Here is a 20,768-nt window from a genome sequence, read left to right as displayed (position 1 = left end):
TTGAGCTATTGCAAGTTCAACTATAGTTCCATCGCTTTAAAATGTTCATCACAATACAAAATCAATAATAGCTTTCTTATGCAATACCAAGAGTAGCTCATATAAGACATCATATTATTATACAACTTGGCAAGATCCTACTCCATGATGATATGGACATTCTACAAGCATCCACACCCATTTATGAAGTTAGAGGGGTGAAACATACTTGGCAGGATCCTACTCCAAGATATGCATATTCTATAAACATCCTGACCCATATCTTTTAGCACTATCACATTTTCCTGCACTCAGAATGAGCACAAATTTTGAAAATTTATTTTTAGCACTATCCCATCTTCCTGTACTCAGGAAAAAAAATAACAAAACTTAAGAAACCAAAGACATCCGCCTCGATCAGTTAATTTAATCATCGCTCCTGAATTAGGTGATTTCACTCACCAAATGTAAGAAGGTTGTATATATTCAGTTAAAAGAAAGTCAATGTATTGTTTATAAATGAAATTAGTTAAGTACATATACTTAATGTTTTGCTTACCATTTGGGCCATAAAAGAAACTGTCCCAAGTGCCAAATACAATTTTGCTTTTGAGTTCATTTGTGTTTCCCGATGATATCCGAATACAAAATCTAAATTGTTATAGTAAGTTCTTATTGTGATGGAAAAAGCTCTATGGATTCACATATAAACGTATTCTATTGCTCTATATATATTGAATAGAAAAACAACATCACATGCATAACCATACATTACATCTACATGTCTTCCAAATATGACTATCGGTAATCGTTCGATCATTTCATAGTGTTCTTAAACCGATAGAAACACAGTTCTCTATATTAATAAGAAAGAACTTGGGAGAGTTTGCACCTTGGCATTTGATCTCGTGTTAACTTTGGCATTTTCTGAATTGAGTGTTCGAGTGTATGTATGTTAGAGGTTGTGTTTGGATGATTATTAGATTTTCTAAAGAAACAATACCATATAAAGAAGCATAAATCAAATGTGCAAATAAAAGCACCCCTTCATAATAAGTCGGTGTTCTTTTTACAGGTTTATACTTTCAATATATATTATCATATTGTAGCCTCTATGTGTTTGAAAATCAGAATGAGATCTAAGAAAGAAAAACGAAAATGAAGAAAAGTGCATATGTTAAAAATGTGAGAGTGTGTGATGGGTATTCGGGCACTTACTTGGGAAGTATATTGGTCTACTTCTTAAGAAGTTAATAACCAACAACAAATGCAAATTCCATGTATATACATGAAAGGGTTATGTGAATAACATTTTGAGTGTTTTAATTCGGTATATTTTACATAATCCTTAGAGAATATGGGGAACCGTTGGAAGCTGATTTTATACCTTATAATAAGTTATTAACTGAAGAATATGTAGTATTTTTTAGATCGTGTTAAGGATATATTCGAAATAAGTCGGTACTTTATCATAGACACTAAAAGTGTATGATTTGTAATAGGGAATTAGCTTCTATAAATCAAGGACCAAAATATCGCCGATATATCTGATATATCACCGATATATATATCTTTTTTTTGGTACACCGATATTGATATTTCCGACATATATCCACCGAATATTGAACCTTTTTTCCAATATAAAATTTTATATCACCGATATAATCGATATATACGCTATTTACGATATATATCGTTTGACTTTTTGACCATTTTTTAATATAAATCCGATATTTCCAATATTATATTTCTGATATATATGATATTTTAGATATTTTAAATAGTTTGGACTGGTCACAAAAAAATGGATATATTCGATATATATATCGGTTTTTTAGTACACCGATATATTCACCGATATCGATATTTTGGTCCTTGCTATAAATCACCTATTTTTAAGTAATTTTTTTTTTATTTGATCAAATATATATAAGAATTGGAACACTAAAAATGTTTGATTCATAATAGGAAATTACTTTCTATAAATCACCTATTTTTTAACAATTTTATTATTTGATTAAATATATAAGAATTAGAAATACATTCAAACTCTCCATATCTTCAAGGGTTATAGGGGTATTTTGGTAATTTTCAACTCAAAACTCATAAAGCAATGAAACTTCAGCCATAGCTAGAACATGATGAGGAGAGTCTAAAGACGCTAAAAGAAGATGAAAAGAAAGAAGTTTGATGTAGAAATGAAGACTTTAGAAAGCAAATCACCTTATATGATCAAATTTAATTCAAGGCAAAATCGTGAATGAATTATGTCTGGGGTGCAAAAATGGGGTGTCTACAAGCATTGAATAGATAAAGGACGTACTCTTTGTAATCCAGAGACCATGATCAATAGTGCCCTTTAAGCATCGTAAGATTCTCTTGACTGCTAACAGATGAGGAGCTCGTGGATTATGCATAAACTGACATACAACATTGACTGAGAAAGCTATATCAGGTCGTGTCCAAACGAGGTATTGAAGAGCACCAACAATAGATCAAAATTTAGTGGGATCGGCTAGAGGTTCGCCAGTGTGAGTATCCAGGGTGCAACTTCTAGAGAAAGGAGTTGAACAAGGTTTATCATGAATCATGTTAGCTTTAGACAACATATCATAAATATATATACTTTGTTTGTGATAAAAATAAACCACTTGAATCTCTCTGAGCTTCCAATCCCAGAAAATAATGAAGAAAGCCTAAATCCTTCATGGAAAATGTAGCACTTAGTTGCTTGATAATATCCATGTAGACAAGAGAAGAACTTCCGGTGATCAATATATCATCAGCATAGACGAGAACATATGTAATAGCATGAGAATCCTTCTTAATAAATAGGGAATGATTAGCTTGAGATGTGGTGAAACCAATTGCAAGTAAAGCTTCAAAAAGTTCTCATACCAAGCTTGTGGAGCTTGTTTCAAACCATAGATAGATTTTAACAACTTACACACATGAGTGGGTTTTTGAGGATCTGTACGTAAAGCCTTGAGGTTGCTTCATGTAGACGGATTCCTTGAGGTGGCCATGAAGAAAGGAATTGGATACATCCAATTGTCTGATATTCCAGTTAAAGTGAACGGCTAAGGATAGAACCAATATGATGGTAGTGGGCTTTACAACAGGTGAAAATGTTTCATTGTAATCAAAGCCAGGTTTCTGATTGTGGCCCTTAGCTACTAATCATGCTTTATGCTTATCAATGTGCCCATCTTGCTTCTGCTTAAGTTTAAACACCCACTAGGAATCAATAATATTCTGGTTTGGAGAGTAAAGGACTAAGACCCAAGTGTTGGTCTTAATGAGGGCATTAAAATCATTTACTATAGCTGTGCGCCAGTGAGGATCTTTATTAGCTTGAGTGAAACAGGTGGGTGTAGGTGGTAGAGAAGAGAGACTGATGTGTAGTGCTTGCGACAAAGGATGCTTGGAAGCTAGAAATGATTTAGGTTTAAAAATGCCACTTTTGGCTCGAGTTTGCATGGAGTGAGGGACTCTTGAACTTGCTGGAGTAGTGGAAGTAGATGTGTTAGAAGAAATTGGTGAAGAAGGATTGGTTGAAGTAGGTGTAGAAAGGATAGAAGGATTGACAATGGAGGAATAAATGGTGTAGAGAGGTGGTGAAGTAGGTGATGTGTCAGAAGTGGAAAAATCATTACAGAACTCTGATTGTAGAAATTCATTTAAAGAAATGGATGGAGGTGAAGAGGAAGACAGCAAGGATATTTTTAAAGGATATTCATGCTCATTGAAAACAACATGGCGTGAGACATAGATTTTGCCAGTGGAAACATCCAAACACTTGTAGCCTTTCTGATTTAGACTGTAGCCAATAAAAACACAAGGTTTGGATCGAACTTCAAGCTTGGAAGATGTATATGGCTTCAACCATGGATAACATCTACAGCCAAAGGATTTAAGACTGATATATAGAGGTGGTCTGTGAAAGAGTTTCTGCCAAGGGGATTCATGAAGTATAACAGATGAAGGTAGTCTATTAATAAGATAGACACAGGTGGAAAACAACTCGATCCAATACTTGGGTGGTATAAAGGATTGAAAAAAGAGAGTTTGTGCCATGTCTAGAATATGACGATGCTTTCTTTCAACTACTCCATTTTGCTCAGGAGTATGAGGGCATGTAAATTGGTGACTAATGCCATGTTGCAGCAAAATTTCTTCCAATAGAATTAATGCTTGATTGTGAACTCTCCCCCATTATCAGTTCGCACACATTTAATTTTGACATCTAAAGTATTTTCAATAAGAGATTTAAAAGATTTGAAAATGACAAAGAACTCAGTTTTAAAAGACAATGGAAAGAACCAACAATATCTTGTAAAATCATCAATAATACTAGCATGAAACTTAAAACCATCAACTAAATAAATAGGCAAAGGACCCCATAAATCCATATGCAAGAGTTGTAAAGGACCAGTAGTTTTACGAGATGAAACTCCAATGCAAATGACAACTTAGTGCTTTTGCCAATAGCACAGTCGTCATTACAAAAGGATAAAGTAGAGTCTTGTACTGCAAAGTAGTTTGATTTAACTAGTTTAAGAAAAATGGTTGATGAAGGATGTCCTAATTTGGAATGCCAAGTTGATGTGGAAGCTTTGATAGAGAAAAGAGCAGTTGGAGTTGGAGTTGAGCTGGTGGTGAGATGAAAAGGATAAAGGCCATTTTCAATTGGTCCTTGGAAAAACATCTTCCCCCGATGCAATGTCTTTGACATAACAGGCATGAGGAGTAAAGATTAGAACACAATGCATGGTTGTCACAAACAAATTTATGTACACTAAGAAGGTTATGCTTGATATTTGGAACGTGCAAAATGTCATTCATATGAAAAAGATATGCGGAATTAGAAGATGTAAAAGAGTTAGAACCAGTGTGTAGAATTGACAGACCTTGCCTATTGCCGACAACCACTTTGTCATTTCCTTTGTAATCCGAGTGAAGAGATAAATTGGATAGATCAGATGTCAAGTGATTGGTGACACCCATGTCGACATACCAGTAAGAGCTCCTTAGACTGGATGTAGATGAGGAAGCATAGTGAGAGCCATTGGAATAAGAACTGGTATCATTGATATTGGCTAACAAGGCAAGTTTGTTTGGTGGGATTTTACACATGAAAGAGTGGTTCATGCAGTTGTGACAGTCAATAGCCACCTGACCATATTTTCCACAGATTTAGCATTGAGGTCTAGAGTTATAGTTGCTAGACTCATTGTAACTGGAAACATTGTTGCTAGAACTAGATGCACCATTGTTGGTCCAAGGTTTAGAACCACCATGGGAATGAGAATTACCTCTATTGTACCTCTGCCATAGTTTTATTTTTTTTATTTATTTATATATATATATATTTTAAAATAAGCTAGAGGTTATGGTTGACCTCAACCTGTATTAGATAAAAAACGGGGATACATAGTACCTATTCTATCTTCCTCTATTATATGATATAACTTCGCATCTAGAGAAAGAGAAGTAAATGGCACCCTCTTCAGGCGATCTATACAACTTTGAAAGGTAATTAGCTGCCCGATTTCCTTCTCTAAAGATATGACTGAAAGAGCATTTTACAAAAGAGTTTGTAAGACATCTAATATAGGCTACCATATTAGAGCAGTACCATGGACATCGCTCGATGCCATTTAAGATGTTTATGGCCCCAAGTGAGTCAGAATTGACTTCCAGCTTGTCAATACCTAACTCTTGGGCCTGCTTAAGCCCAACTACTATAGCGTGAATCTCCTGAAAGATAACTGATTGCTTGGAAGAGCTGCCTGCGTAAGCTCGAGCTACATTCCAAAAAGCATCACAAATAGTTCGTCCATACCCATTTCTAGTTTGCTGGATAGATCCGTCAGTGTTAAGCATGAAAGCTCCCTGTTCAGCTGGCTTCCACTTGCACCAAAGAACTTCCTGATGTTTGAAATTTAGCTGCAGTCCCAGCCTGGTTACAAGTGCTCGAAGATTATAAGAATCTTTGACTTCTGACAGGTTCTTCTGAAGATATAGCTTCATTTAAGCCATAATCTTTGTGCTTAGCTGTTGGGAAGTCAGCGAAATGTTCTTCTTCTTCCGTCTGTTTATTTCACACCAGAGTTCATGTACAGTGGCTCCAACAAAGACTTTAAAAATATCGACACAAGTGGAGCTTTGTCTACATAGCCTGAAAATGTTGTACCATTTTGAAGTAGAGTCTTTAACAAGATCCCCTAGTCCAATGTTGTTTTTCACAGAGACCCATACTTGTTTGGAGTACTGACAATCGAAGAACATATGCTTTGATTGCTCAGAGGAGTTACCGCAGAGACTACATTCAGAGAATTGCAAGGTCTTCTTCTGTATCAATCTATCTTGAGTAGGAAGGTAGTTTGAAAGCAATTGCCACAAAGTAAAAGAGAATTTCGAAATAGAGAGTTTGCCCCAAACAACTCTGTACCATTTTACCTTTGGTCTCACTTTTCGCATAACCGCATAAGCTGATTTGACAGAAAAGTCACCTGAGTTCCTCGGTGACTAGATAACTTCACCTTTGTCGAGAAAGCGATTCACTGCAATACTTAAGATGAGATTTTTTAGGGAGCTGTCAGAGATAGACGTCACCAGTGAAGACCAGTTGCCTTGGTCCAAGATTTCACTAACCTTTGCGTCAACAGGGAGAGTGAAGGAGTTTCTCGCTACTGATGATTCCCAAAAAGGCTGACTTGAACACTATGGGTCGTGCTAGAATAGGGTGTTAGTCCCATCTGCAATAACATATCGAACAAATTTCCGAGCAATATTTCTATGCTTCAGAGTCCCCCTCCATACCCAAGAGCAGCTTGCCAGTGTTTTCATAGTCCAAAAGAAGGACTTCTTTATTTGTTGGCCCCATGTCCAGTTTGACCACAGTGAGCCATCTTTCACAACAATTATGAAAATCAAGCCGCAGTAAGCAGCTTTGTTCCAAGTTCTTACATCAGTCATACCCAGACCACCTTGATCTGCCATAGCTAGTGTAGCCATTGGAACCACCACTGTAATTATAGTAACCTCTATCATTACCCTATCCATTAGAATTATAATTGTGTCGACCATTACATACCTCTACCATAAGAGCCTCTTCCTGAACCAGTATATTGATTCTGACTATAAGTATTAAAGGTAGCAAAAGCTTGAATGTGATTAGTAGGTACTATACTGCGAGGTTGTTCATCAATATTTAATTCTTCATTATGAATCAAACCATGTAGTCATCAAGAGAAACAAAATCATGAATGGAACACGAGTTCTTATAAAGGTTCAAAATGGACCAAATTCAGCAGGTAAGCCTCTAAATATATGAAATATAATATCAGACTCTTCAACAGGAGCACCAGCAGCTACTAGTTTATCAACAACGCACTTAATAGATTGAAGATATTCAGCTATTGTAGAGGTACCTTTCACAAGAACTTGAAGTTGAGATTTCAACTAAATGACATGAGATCTGGAGATAGAAGAAAACCGTCTTTCCAATATATGCATTCCAAAGCTGCCTGGAGTTAGATATGCCAACTTAACCACATAAGGGAGAACATCTAGAGATAAGGTGGCATTTAACCATATGAGAAGCATCTGATCCTTCTTTACCCAAGCAATATAGTTAGGATTGATTTTAGAAGTAGAGACTCCATTTTCAGTAGTCACAAACTTTGGTGGACACACATCTGTTCCATCAATAAGGCCTTCTAGGTCAAAGGTAATGAAAATGGGAAGAAAGAGTTGTTTCCACATTAAATAGTTTTCACGGTTCAGTTTAAGAGGAACCATTTGAGCAATATTCAGAAAAGAATAGGAAGTGTTTGACGGTGGAATTGCCATTGGAGGAAAAAGAGGATTGAGAATGTTGGGGTTTTGGTTTTCATATTGATGTTGAGTTTGAGTTGAGAACTCTGGATTTAGATTTGTGACCTCATGCAAAGGTGGGAAGGACTGTTTGATTGTGATTTGAGGCTTGAGCAGGGTCGGCCCTAAGTTTCCAAAGGCCCAATGCAAAGTCCGCAACATGGGGCCTATTTGTTTACTTTTTCTGGGCTATTGTTTGGGGTTTTAATACCATAGTGGGTTTTGTATAGTTTAATGGGGCCTTTAGTTTCGGTTTAATTTGGGGGCCCTATGCAAGGGCTTAGACAGCATAGGCCCAGGGCTGGCCTTGGGCTTGAGTTATCTGAGGTGTTCTAGTCATTTTGGTTTGAGAAGTAAACTGAAGAAGAAAGTTAAGTAAGAAACATAGATGAGTATAAAGGACTTGAGGACTAGAATGATTTGGATCTATACCATAAATCAGTGAACTGATATTAAGAGAAGAGTATTTTATTATCTCAAGTCCTACTGCAGTCCTTGCTGCTTGCCTGAACATTCTCATATTACATGTTTATATAGAGACATTACACTGAAACCTAAACATAAAGCATATTGTTGCTGGTGTTTACAGTTGGTTACAAGTGTCATGAGTTGTCCACTGTTGGATTAGTTCAAGTGTCCTGAGTCGTTGTATAAGGATGTGCTCACTGTAGTGTTGTTAGGAAGCTTTGACTTGCGTTATAGTCATAACTGTAATAAACAAGCCTTGAACACTTGAACAAATCATGAAACAAACTACCTTTCCTTTCCGTTATTTGAAATCCTTCTAAACTCAGCAAAATTAATAATACTACATGTGACGCCCCGAGACCCCACACACACATCCCAAGGACGAGGAGTGAATCTCGAGGCTGACACCCAATTCTAACGAAATTTCGGCAGAGTTTCCTTTGTTTAATCGACATTCGTAAATCCTAAAGCCTGTCATAACCCCTGAACATCTCATAATTCATTCTTCCAACCATATATATATCCAACAACCACATATACTACTCTTAACTTTAAATACTACAGGGATATGACAATATCTACAAAACAAGGGAGCACTATTCCCAAATACGATTATTACATCAAAATGAGCGAACTCTCTATATATACAACAAAAGAAACTAGTCTCTCTATATAACCAAAGGTATGAACTTGACTCTGTCCTCGTCAAGCATAAGGAAATCCTCCCAAATCACCATAACCGTCATCACTAGGGTTAGGGAAAACCTCCTCCGCAACTGGCTCGTCTGAAATGTTAAGTAGGATGAGCAAACAACTATGCCCAGTAGAAACGCACATAGCCAATAAATAGTTACTTATAGAAAACATTTAAAATATGTAGGGTTTCCATAAAAGTATTCAAATATCGTGACTATATACATACATCACTAACTAGCAGAAATCATCTCGACATGCTTCATGGATATACAAAATATAGTTTTTCACAATCATCATACAACTATTGTGGCCGCTGCATCCTATTAGAATGGTGAGGGTACGACCGGTAATTTTCGGCCCGATCCGCGAGGCAAATCTCGGTTCGGTTGTTTCCGGTGTGAACCATGCAACCGTTGTTTTCCGATTTTACCCTAGGTAGGAGCTGAAATGCCGTTGTTGTGTTCGTACACACAAAATCCCCAAAGCTTTTAGGGCTCAGGTGGGCCCTGTGACCACGACCCCCATATGGGCTATCACCTAACTTACGGTGGTCAACCGTTCGACGACTGCAGACTGCTCAAGATCCTGACACACATCCAGGAGTGGACTAAACTCTCACTCCTCGCGTCTAAACCTCATCGAGGTAGCATGTAACCCCACACAAGCTAATCACCATACAGCGTGACACGTACAAGCATGGTTATCTAGAAAAGTAGAAAAGGAATTCCGGACTACATCCGGTGATGCATCCTTTTAAAGGTGGCCCACCACCTCGAAAAGGTATACACCACGGTTGGAATCTAGAGCTTAACCGCCGTCTCCGAAATTGCGACAACAGTTCCTTCTTTATAGGAATTCACAATTCCTTTTCTAAATCCCCTCGTGATAAGCATAGTAATCTCTATATATATACTCGTATTACCGATTGTTTTCAAATACTCTAGTTACATATTTAGTTTTTCTTTTAAAACTGTTGATTCTGTAGGTGTGAGTTCCTGGATTTCCCACCATCGAGTAAAAACAACCTATGACTCCCAAACGGGCCAGTCATAGTAAATAACAACCGATGATTCCCAAACGGCGAATCATCGTAAATAATACAACCATCCCGGGAACAATCCAGAACCTCCCACCTAGTTACAAACACCCGGGTAATCACCCACATACAAAATCCATTTCTCCATCTCCTTACTGAGACAAGAGACGCGAACCCTTCCCAAAACCAATTTTTGCTCTTTTAACCAAGAAAACAAATCCCTGCTACCCCGATTTTACAAAAACAATTTCACACGAAAGCTATCTATATATATAGTTTATAGCGAGGAAATACAGTGCAAAACATGAATATCATATATACATGCAGGGTTGATACACAAACTATCTATTTCCAATTTAAACAATTCAAATCATGCAAGAAAATAAGCATGATATATATTGGTATGTAGGTTCCTACCTTAGCAAGCTCCTTCTCCTCAAGCCCACTTAACCAAATCGAGCCCGCTTAACCGAATCAACTCGAATTCACTCCTACAACAGCATATACATATATGTCGGTTGTTAGAATTGATCGAACAACGTGGAATTCTTAACTAGTGTAAGCCGAGAAGAAATCTCGACGTTAAGAATTGGGTTTCGGATAAATTTTCATCTAACCACCGTTAACAGAGCTACAGGCCATTTCTGGCACTGTTACTCTGACGGTCTCTACGGCTATTTCGGGCCATGGCAGGCCCTCATATCGACGCCAATCCTATCACATCCCAATTCCAAGTCCAAATTTCAACTACAACCAATCCCACGCCCCTCGATTCATATTAAATCTAACAATAATATCGGGGGTGTTCCTTATCCCTCACTCATTACTTATTCAAGTCTTAAACAATTATAAATCAACATGAATTGCTCGAAATTGAAGTGACTAACCAAAATTCTTACCAAGTCAGCAACCAAAATCGCTCCTCTAGCTTTCTTCTCTATCGGTTTCACTCCATTCTAGCTTCTCCAACTGCTACTGCCGAAATACCACACACCCCGTTCAATATTTTCATCAATACATCACAAGTTATCGACATCGAGTTTAAACTATTTGATTGAGGGAAAATAACTCACCTTTCACTTCGATTTGGCTTTGGTTCGAATTTCAAAGGAGATTTCAAATTCCCACTTCCGGTTTAGTGTTTCTAGGTTTGAGTGTGAAGAATTGAGGGTTGAATCGATGAAACTGGGGAGAATTTAGGTTTCTCTCTCCTAGGGTTTGAGAGGTGCGAAATTGGGGAAGAAGAAGAAGTTGGGTGCGGGTGCGATTTTGGTTTGGGCCGATTTTTGGTTTTTTTTTTTTTTTTTTTTTTGCTGATTTCGTTCTATTTGGGCCAATATATTTAGGCCCAAGCCCAATATATTCCAATTAAGCTCAAGGTCCTAATACTCCTAACCACTAACTCATTTGACGTCGCGTCGTAATTATTTTTCCAGCCCATCTCGCTAAATTTAATCTTCTATATTCTATCTCACCACAGGCTATAACCATAACCCACTCATGCGTGTAAGCTGTTAACTCGTGTCAGCTTCGAATGCATAAACCACTCACCGACATTTTTGGTCAAATTTTCGTATAAGATTTGCTTATCTAACGTGGCTTAGGAGTCTGAGTTAAGTTTCCTTAAGTTACGTACGTTTGAAATATAAACCCGACGACCAATCTACATAACGACCCTAGATTTGATACGAAATTTATAAAAATACCCTTAATAATAATTCAGGACTTTACACTACCGCCTTCATCACTAACTATCAAACCAATAAACAGGAAGTGACCTAATAATCTTTCAAGCAAAACCACCTAAAATTTTAGATTGTTATTTCTCACTCTATAAGAGAGGAGCTGGTGAAAATATAACAGAGAAGTTGAAGAAGAAGGTTGCTTGAAAATGAAGAATGTAGAGAACTGGCATAGGGTTAAGGTTATGATTGTTACTCTGTTAGCAACTCAAACATAGTCGTAGGTCGGAACGGGAGTAAACTAGTAAAATTGTAGGTCGGTGAAAAGTTCTGATAAGTTTCCGTTATTGTCAGCCAATATATACCGAACCGTAGGGTTTTGGAAAGACAAAAGTACCAACACGGCGTTTAGACCGAGTCCAATGGTGCATCATCCTCTATCTCCATTCCATAAAAAAAAAACAGTGTTTTGAGGATGGGGAGTCAATTTTGGTGTCCAATGGTTCAGACCATTCTACGCCAGTTTGACCGGCAGGGGAATTATAAAAAAAAATGCATTCCTCGCCACTTCAAGTGGCGCCGTTTGGGTTTTTACAAACCACACCATTTCAACTCGCGCGGAATGTACTCTTCATTCCTCAATAATATTCTCTACTAGTGAGTGCCCGTTTCATTCGGCACTCTAGACACATTGCTTTTGAACAACACCCCAAGAGACCATCTCTATGGTAGCATAGAATCGATGATATAACAATTTTCAACAGTTTTATACTTCATAATAATTTCATTCTCATACTCAAGTGAGCTTAATTATTGCAATTCTATGCATTTTATTTCTCACAAACTAACTCATTACACATACCCTTACACATTCATTAATTCAATACATATTAGTATGAGCCGCATTAGATATTCAATTAGGAGACACAACAAATATAATATTAGGAGTCGCAGTTGATCTTCGATTAGGAGGCACATATAGATTAAGAGGCACAACATTTCTTTGATGTGGAGGCACATATACCAGATTGGGAGGTTCAATAGGATGACGTGCTATGGAATTGACTGGGTGAACTAACGAATCCCTTCCTCTCTTTTCCATACGCTCTTTAACCATGATTGCCTAGGAAGTATCAATTCGCAAATATTTGGAAACATGCAAAGTTAAATAATCAAAACGGAGATCTAATCAAAGAGCACGGTGAAGAGTCAAAGTAGTAAATTGTTGGATACCTAATTAAAAAGCATCAAGATACAGTTATATAATTAAATGTAAATTATTCGAAAGATTAAATTCGACGTAAATAGAATGGTATGAAGAAGTTAAGAAAGACATAAAAACTCGAAAGCAGTCCAAATTGCTCCCCATGACCCATGTTCATTCATAGCCCATGATACAACACAAAACTCTAACAATATTGTTTCGTTGTTGCTTTAACTAATGTAGATTTTAACAACAAATGTTGTATCATAAAATACCATTCAAACAACATTTTAACAATGAACCAATTTTTCACAGCGGAATCGATTTTATGATACATTTATATTCAAAGTTATATGATACAATATTTGTAGAATTTGCACCAAGTGTAATTGGGAGAAAGATACTCCAACCCCTAATATGGGATTCATTGCTACTGAATTATCAAAAAGGCCTCTAACATAGGGGGCACGTTGTTTGTGAAAAGTTGAAATCCACTATGAGGCAAGCTGAATGGAACTTGTACCGAGGGTGCTACTAAATGGACTTTGGCACAGGGGACACGTTGATTTGTGAGAAGTTCAAAACCACTGAATGGAACTTGTGCTTGCAAGTCTTGCAAGCAAATCGAGGAAGGCTTTTTTCGTTGTTGATAAGGACATGAATGAAAAGAAACTGAGATAGTTGGCACTTGGCAATATATCGCAAGCTTATTATTAGGGTTGTTCATTCTATATTAGGTTGTTCATTCTATAGGAATCACATACATAACTTCCCACCATTCACTTAACTCAAGTCTACATTATCAATCATATCATCATCCTCACCACAGGATATGCCCCGTGTCTTAAACTATGATGAAATAGATCGACCGGTGGATGTAGAAAACATTAAACATAAAAAGATACTAACACAAAAACAAATAAAACCGAGAAAAACCTGCATCGATTGCATAAGATGCACAAAGTTCAAAAAGTGAAAACCTAAAGTGTGAAAAAAAACATGCATCGGTGCATAAGATACAATCAGAAGATACTAAATAATATGTTAACCAATGAGGACGAACTCATTTGGAACAAACGGATTCCTAATTCCCCACAATGCCCACATGACATTAAGGGAAGAAAAACATAGGTCAAATTGCCTACTCTAATATGCCTACTTACTCCAATAGAATGACTAATATCCTAATATACTCTGGCTCCAACCATCAGACTCCTGTTATCACATACACTAAGTTAATTTTCACGTACACTAAGTTAAGCAGGTCACCTTCACTTGAGTTCAGGACTTGGAAGTCAGTATTGTTCAAGTCATAAGAGAAATGAGAACAACCTTGATATGCTTCTTCAGTTGTAGCTGATGTTCCTTCTTCAATGGCTACTCAATCAAGAAGACATGATGATTCACTTTTTGGAATTTGGAGATTTTGGAATAAGGGGAGTTCGAGTGCTCGACGATGAGGAGAGAAATGGAATAAAACCCCAACGAGAGAAATGGTGTAAAACCCCAGCGATGATGAGGTGAGAAGATGTTTTTTTGGGAAAAAAAAACGAAACTAATGTTTTTTGGGCTCAAACCCACGCCGTTAGATCTTGCTCAAAATGATCCGAACATCTTTTATTATAATTTTGTCTTTTAGTGCTAAAAAAACCCAATCTTATTAGATAGATATATGGAGAGTGTTATACGGATACGGGAGACAAACCACCGCCATTCCCTCCGCTTTTGAGAGAATGGGAGTCATTGCACCCAGCCTTAGAATTTAGACGTTCGGTCATTGCACGGGTTAAGTCGGCGTTACGGGGTGTATAAAATCAACCCAACCCTACCCTATCTCATTGTTCGGCAGAAAACTTCGAATCTCGCTCTCTCAAGTAAGGTAAGTAAAAATTTGTGAAATTATGTGAAATTGTATAATTACCTGATTTGATTTTAAGAGGATCTGTGATATATGATTAATTTTGTTTTTCCTTCTTCTAGGGTTACTTTGAAATCGTGTTTTTCCCTATAATTGTTTGTCGGTATCCTCAACTGGATGCTATTTCTCCTTTCAAAAATCTTTTGTTTTATTTGTACATCTCTTTCTAGGGCTTTTCTCTATTTGTTCCATTAATACAACCCATCAAGTCTTCTTCCCGCACACTAAACAGAAACTTTTTACCTATATTTGATATAATAAGCAATGGTCGTTGGATTATAATCTGATTAGATCTTTAGTCTGTATGTTGTGAAAGTTCTTAAATTCTTAACCATTAAATTGGACAGTTAGAGATTTTATCAAACAATTACTCCACGCATAAAATATATACGGCTGCATGCTATGCCTACACACAATGTCTGGCCCTTTGGTTTTTTTATTCACGGCATGTATGTCTTAATTATCAATTTTGTTTCAGTTGGTGGTGGGATCTCTGCACCTATTTTGTTTCAAATTAAACAGGGCTGTCATTGTATTTTTTTTTTTTTTGGTAGGTTATCACTGGTAGGGCTGGTCATGAGACTGCTCGTGAGTAACTCGGTGCTCGGCTCGTTTTGAGATCGGCTCGTGAAAAACTCGATCATGAAAAATATGAGTTTAGTTTTAGGCTCGTTTCGAGTTCGAGTACGAGTCGCGTAGCTACTCGTTATTTTATTATTATTATTTTTTCTATATATCATATATGATACAAAAAATACCCAGGCCCATAAACACATTAATCCACAAGGTAAAACCCTAAAAAATAGCCAAAGCACCAAAACTTAGAGGCGGCTCTCAAAAACTGAGATGTTTTGTGCAGCAGAACTGCAGAAGAAGAGGTTTTTGAATAGCACTAGTTGTCGATGTAGGAAAGAGTATGTGAAGCCTGGAGCTCTTCGTTTGTTATACTCGGGCCATAGCTCATTTCTTGATTGTATCAGTGATTACTCTTGTCTGTAATTTTTGTCAATCTCACATTGGGAGGATTCAAGTACAGAGTGTAATTTCAGTGATCGGTGTTATTCTTTGTTTGGATTGTAAATTAGCTCTTTTTTATTCATGTACAAGTTATATGCAGACAGCTTCGTATGTTGTAGTTGTCAGGGACTTTATGAGTCACTGATAATTGATATATCTTTCAATGAATCAGTTTTGAGCAGAATTGTGGTGTTTCATATATGATTTCTCAACTGCGCGTCTTGTGTTTTTTCTCTTTTTTAAAAAAAAAAAAGAGTTCTTGTCTTGGATTCAGCTCACGAGCTACGAGTCTCGAGTTCACTCGAGCTCGTTTTGTAAAACGAGTCGAGCCGAGTCGAGCTCGAGCTTATTGTAATTCAAAACAAGTCGTGTTTGAGCACAAAGTGGAGCTAGACCTTGAGTTTGAGCCGAGCTCAAACTCGACTCGAAAACTCACGAACCGAATCTGAGCATGCCAATACTCGGCTCGCTCGACTCGATGACCACCCCTAATCACTGGCTTCAGGTTTCCAAGTATCTAGAAGCTGTACATGTTCTATCCACTTTAACGACACATGTCTCACAGTTTCCCTACCATGTTGCAGGTTGATCGATGGTGACAACGATTTTGAATCCAGAGGTAATGGCGAAACTGCATCCAGACGTAGTAGCAAGATTTAGAGAGGAAGAGGCTAAATTGCGTGAAATCCATAGTACCCAAATTGTGGGATGCTTTGTCAAAATTCCGCCAAGTACAATTCCAGTGTACAGAAATCTAATTATGCCTGAATATGAAAAAGTGAAAGCGAAGGGATATGTAGTACAGGGTCTGTCAATGCAACGGTACAAGAGGAAATATAGTGAACTTGCCAAAAAAGAAAAAATGGCCAGAGAAATGAAGCTGAAGCGTGCTCAGGCACAAGTTGAGGGTGATAGCAGTTCACAAAGCAATCCCATTGAGGACAACAACATGTGCCCCGATGAGGACAAGGAAATTGCACCTGGGACAATACAGAAACTGAAGCGTGCTCAGGCACAAGTTGAGGGTGATAGCAGTTCACAAAGCAATCCCATCGAGGACAACAACATGCCCCGATGAGGACAAGGAAATTGCATTGGTATCTCTAATGCATCTTTAAGGTTGTCAAAGTGGCATTTAAATTTGAATTCATCTTCAGAGTACTTTCTACAGCTACCATGAGACAATAGCTTACAAATTAATAATTCATCGCAGGCATGTGACATTAGATTTCATACATTGAAAGATTTGAAATCAATATAACAAAATAAATTTAGAAACTGACAGTTTTTAAAAATTTACCTCTCTTTGCGTCAACTGAATGTTCTTCTTCTAATGGTTATTGATGACCGCTTCTATCAATTAAACCTAAACTAAACTCTACTACTAACTTTTCAAAACTTCAGAAGGATGAGATACATACTCAAAATTAAAGTACATCAACCGAAATAGGAAAAATTAAACAAAAGAGGTAGAGACAGGAAGGATAATAATTGCGATGATCAATTTAGAAAAGTACATCAACCGAAACAGGAAAAATTAAACAAAACTTAGGATTTGACCAAGAGGTAGAGACAGAAAGGATAATAATTGCCATGATCAATTTAGAAGTTTTTATGGTGATAAGAAACTTTGGTTGACAGGAAGGATAATAATTGCGATGATCAATTTAGAAGTTTTTATGGTGATAAGAAACTTTGGTTAGTATTCAATCAAGATTATGAAACTTTAGTTAGTCGGGATTAGGAAAATTGCCTTGAACATCTTGCGCAGTTCATATCTTCATAAAAAAAACTTAATGTTGAGTTTCCATAGAGTTATCATCCCACCTAGAGTAGCTGCTTCCATATGTGTTTTAATAAAAGACCATAATCCATTGGTATCTCTAATGCATCTTCAAGGTTGTCGAAGTGGCATTTAAATTTGAATTCATCTTCAGAGTACTTTCTAAAGCTACCATGAGACAATAGCTTACAAATTAATAATTCATCGTAGGCATATGACATTAGATTTCATACATTGAAAGATTTGAAATCAATATAACAAAATAAATTTAGAAACTGATAGTTTTTTAAAATTTACCTCTCTTTGGGTCAACTGAATGTTCTTCTTCTAATGGTTCTCGATGACCGCTTCTATCAAATAAATCTAAACTAAACTCTACTACTAACTTTTTAAAACTTCAGAAGGATGAGATACAGTGCATGTTACAGAATAATCAAAATTGAAGTACATCAACCGAAACAGGAAAAACAAAACAAAACTTTCTGGATTTGACCAAGAGGTAGAGACAGGAAGGATAATAATTGCGATGATCAATTTAGAAGTTTTTATGGTGATAAGAAATTTTGGTTAGTATTCAATCAGAATTAGGAAACTTTAGTTAGTCGGGATTAGAAAAATTGCCTTGAAAATCTCTTCTCACCAAGGAGTCCACATGGGAAGCTCTTCTCTTTAAGATTGCGCCGCCTAAAAGAGAGACTGTCCACCTAATATGTACTTTGCTTTAATATAGAGAGAGGTAATAGTAGATATACTATGTGCATTCTAACCGTAATAATAACTGGACTGGACTATAAACCCGAGATTGTTGACTATGCCTGAAGTAATGGGAGAAAAAATACTACTTCTACAGTTCTACAACACTAAAATGACTAAAGTACTAAACAACCTCGATTACCGAGATCAGCAACTACATGGCTGATCATACTTCATAAGTTTTAGCAAGGGCTTCAGATCCTGGCTTTGAGAGAATATTGTGTGTGCCCAGCAGTTCTTGTGTTGACCTGATTACAAAAAAAACGGTGTTGACTTGTTGTTCCTTACTTGGGTTGCTTCCTTTATATCTGGAGGAAGATTACCTTCTCTGCTTAGTTGCTTTCCTAATCCTAAAGATTTGAAATGAGATCAGTACGAACATGACTTTTATCCAGAAATGAACAGCAACTTCCCAGAATAGACTTTAAATTCTGAAAACTATATTAATTTATGTTCCATGTTCTATGCTTCTATGAAACATTGCAGAACTCTGAATATACTTAGATGATGTTAAAAATAGACATTAAAACATGACTTAATTCGTTCCATACAATTGTTCTATCAGTATGCCCAACAGCCCAAGTGACTTGTGTTATATTCTTCTCTGATTTCTCTCCACCTTCAGAACAATTGATATCACATAAAGGCCGAATTCTTCTCTGATTTCTCTCCACCTTCAGAACAATTGATATCACATAAAGGCCGAAGCTGACTGTCAATAGGGGTGACTTTGTCACTTCAAGTATGCACCCACTTAACTACTTATGTGATTCTAAAACGAAAAACGACTAAAAAATGTATCAAACTTTATACCTTCTGACAATATGGGGACCAAACTAATTGATTTTTGCAATGTAGGAACTTCTATTAAATTTCTCTAACACCATTTCTAATTTGTATTATTTTTTTTTTTTTCAACATTGTAAATTAGAAAATTTATATTAATATTTTTCAACATTACAAATTAATTTTCATTTGTATTAATTTATAAAATGAAAATTAATACAAATTATAAACGGTGTTAGAGAAATTTGACAGCTTGCAAAAATCAAACGGTTTGGTCCCCAAACTATCAAGAAAATAAGTTTGGTCCCCATATTGTCAAAAAGTGTAAAGTTTGATACACTTTTTTAGTCGTTTTTTCATTCTAAAACTAAGGTGTCCACCTTCAGAACGATTGATATCACATCAAGGCCGAAGCTGACTGTGAATAGGGGTGACTTTGTCACTTCAAGACTTCAAGTATACACCCACTTAACTACTTATGTGATTCTAAAACTAATGTGTCAAAATGGTACTTAAAACTAAGGTGTCGAAATGGTACTTAACATGAATGAATCTATCTATCTATCTATCTATCTATCTATCTATATATATATATATAAAAGCTCGTACTTGACATCTCTCCTCACCATGTTGTTTTATTTTCCAAAGCGAGTAATATTAGAGACTCCTAAAAAAAAGAGGTGCTAATAATTAGTTAGACCTTCCTTCATTTGTTTAAATCTCCTTTCTCTATCAAGTAATTATATTTATCTCCCTGCTAAAAAAACATTAAACCCCAAACTACTTGAGAAAAATGGAAACTCAAAAGTTAGAAACTCCGGAAAATTATCAGAGCTAAAACCTCAAAAACCCTGCGATTTAAACCTAAAAAAAAACTTTGATACAGAAAAATCCTTCGTACGCTCCGGCCTCCCAACTTCTCTCTCTCATCGGATTCTGAATGTTATGTATTGAAATGACCAGTTTTATGCTCTAGACAACGTGGGAGCAGTTTTTGCATTTATCTAAATCATTATCTTTTCCCCAAGGTATCAGTAGTCTCACCAACACCACCTAGAAGCAGTTACTCTCTAGGGACCGAGAACCACACAAGCGCACATCTGAAGGCATGTCAACATACCTTAAACTACTTGAAAGACATAAGAAAAGTCAACGTGCTTTCAAGGAGGACGACATGGGCTTTGATAATCCTATCTTGGACAACGGAACAAATATGCGTCTGAGTTATGTTTCTGATTGCAATATCTCAAGTGACGACGAGACTTCTTTTTTCCCTAAAATAATGTTTCCAGAGACTGCAGATTTTCTGATTGCACTCCCTTCTTCAAATAGAGTGCAAGACGATCCTAAGATAGAGTGCTATGGTGTTCTTGATAGCCTACCACATGTAATGACTCGAAGTCCTGCAATGCTTGAGAGATTCGGAATAAGGCCAGAATACTTGAGAATTGGACTTGGAAAAAGTAAATATAGAGGGAAGAATGGACTTGAAGGGAATGGGAGATATCTTGGCCAAGAGCAGGCGTTCCAAATGTCTCAACAAGCGATTGTTCGTTTGGTCGCAA

General features: G+C 36.7%; 2 long non-coding RNA genes across 2 annotated transcripts; one reads left to right on the top strand and one right to left on the bottom strand.

Annotated features, from left to right (window-relative positions):
* Positions 1-8,509: 8,509 nt before the first annotated feature.
* LOC147519709 (uncharacterized) lies at positions 8,510-11,037 on the bottom strand. Its single transcript, XR_015214274.1, has 3 exons — positions 10,960-11,037; positions 10,478-10,551; positions 8,510-9,113 (listed from the first exon to the last, which is right to left on the bottom strand). It is a non-coding gene; the product is annotated as an uncharacterized LOC147519709 (long non-coding RNA).
* A 3,503-nt stretch (positions 11,038-14,540) lies between these two features.
* LOC147519708 (uncharacterized) lies at positions 14,541-17,176 on the top strand. The gene is made up of 2 exons (XR_015212327.1): positions 14,541-14,825; positions 16,466-17,176. It is a non-coding gene; the product is annotated as an uncharacterized LOC147519708 (long non-coding RNA).
* Positions 17,177-20,768: the final 3,592 nt, after the last annotated feature.

This window comes from Coptis chinensis, chromosome 2, assembly GCF_015680905.1.
Source record: "Coptis chinensis isolate HL-2020 chromosome 2, ASM1568090v1, whole genome shotgun sequence".
Lineage (NCBI taxonomy): Eukaryota > Viridiplantae > Streptophyta > Magnoliopsida > Ranunculales > Ranunculaceae > Coptis > Coptis chinensis.
Note: the sequence above shows the minus strand (reverse complement) of the source record. Positions and strands in the feature narration are given on the sequence as shown.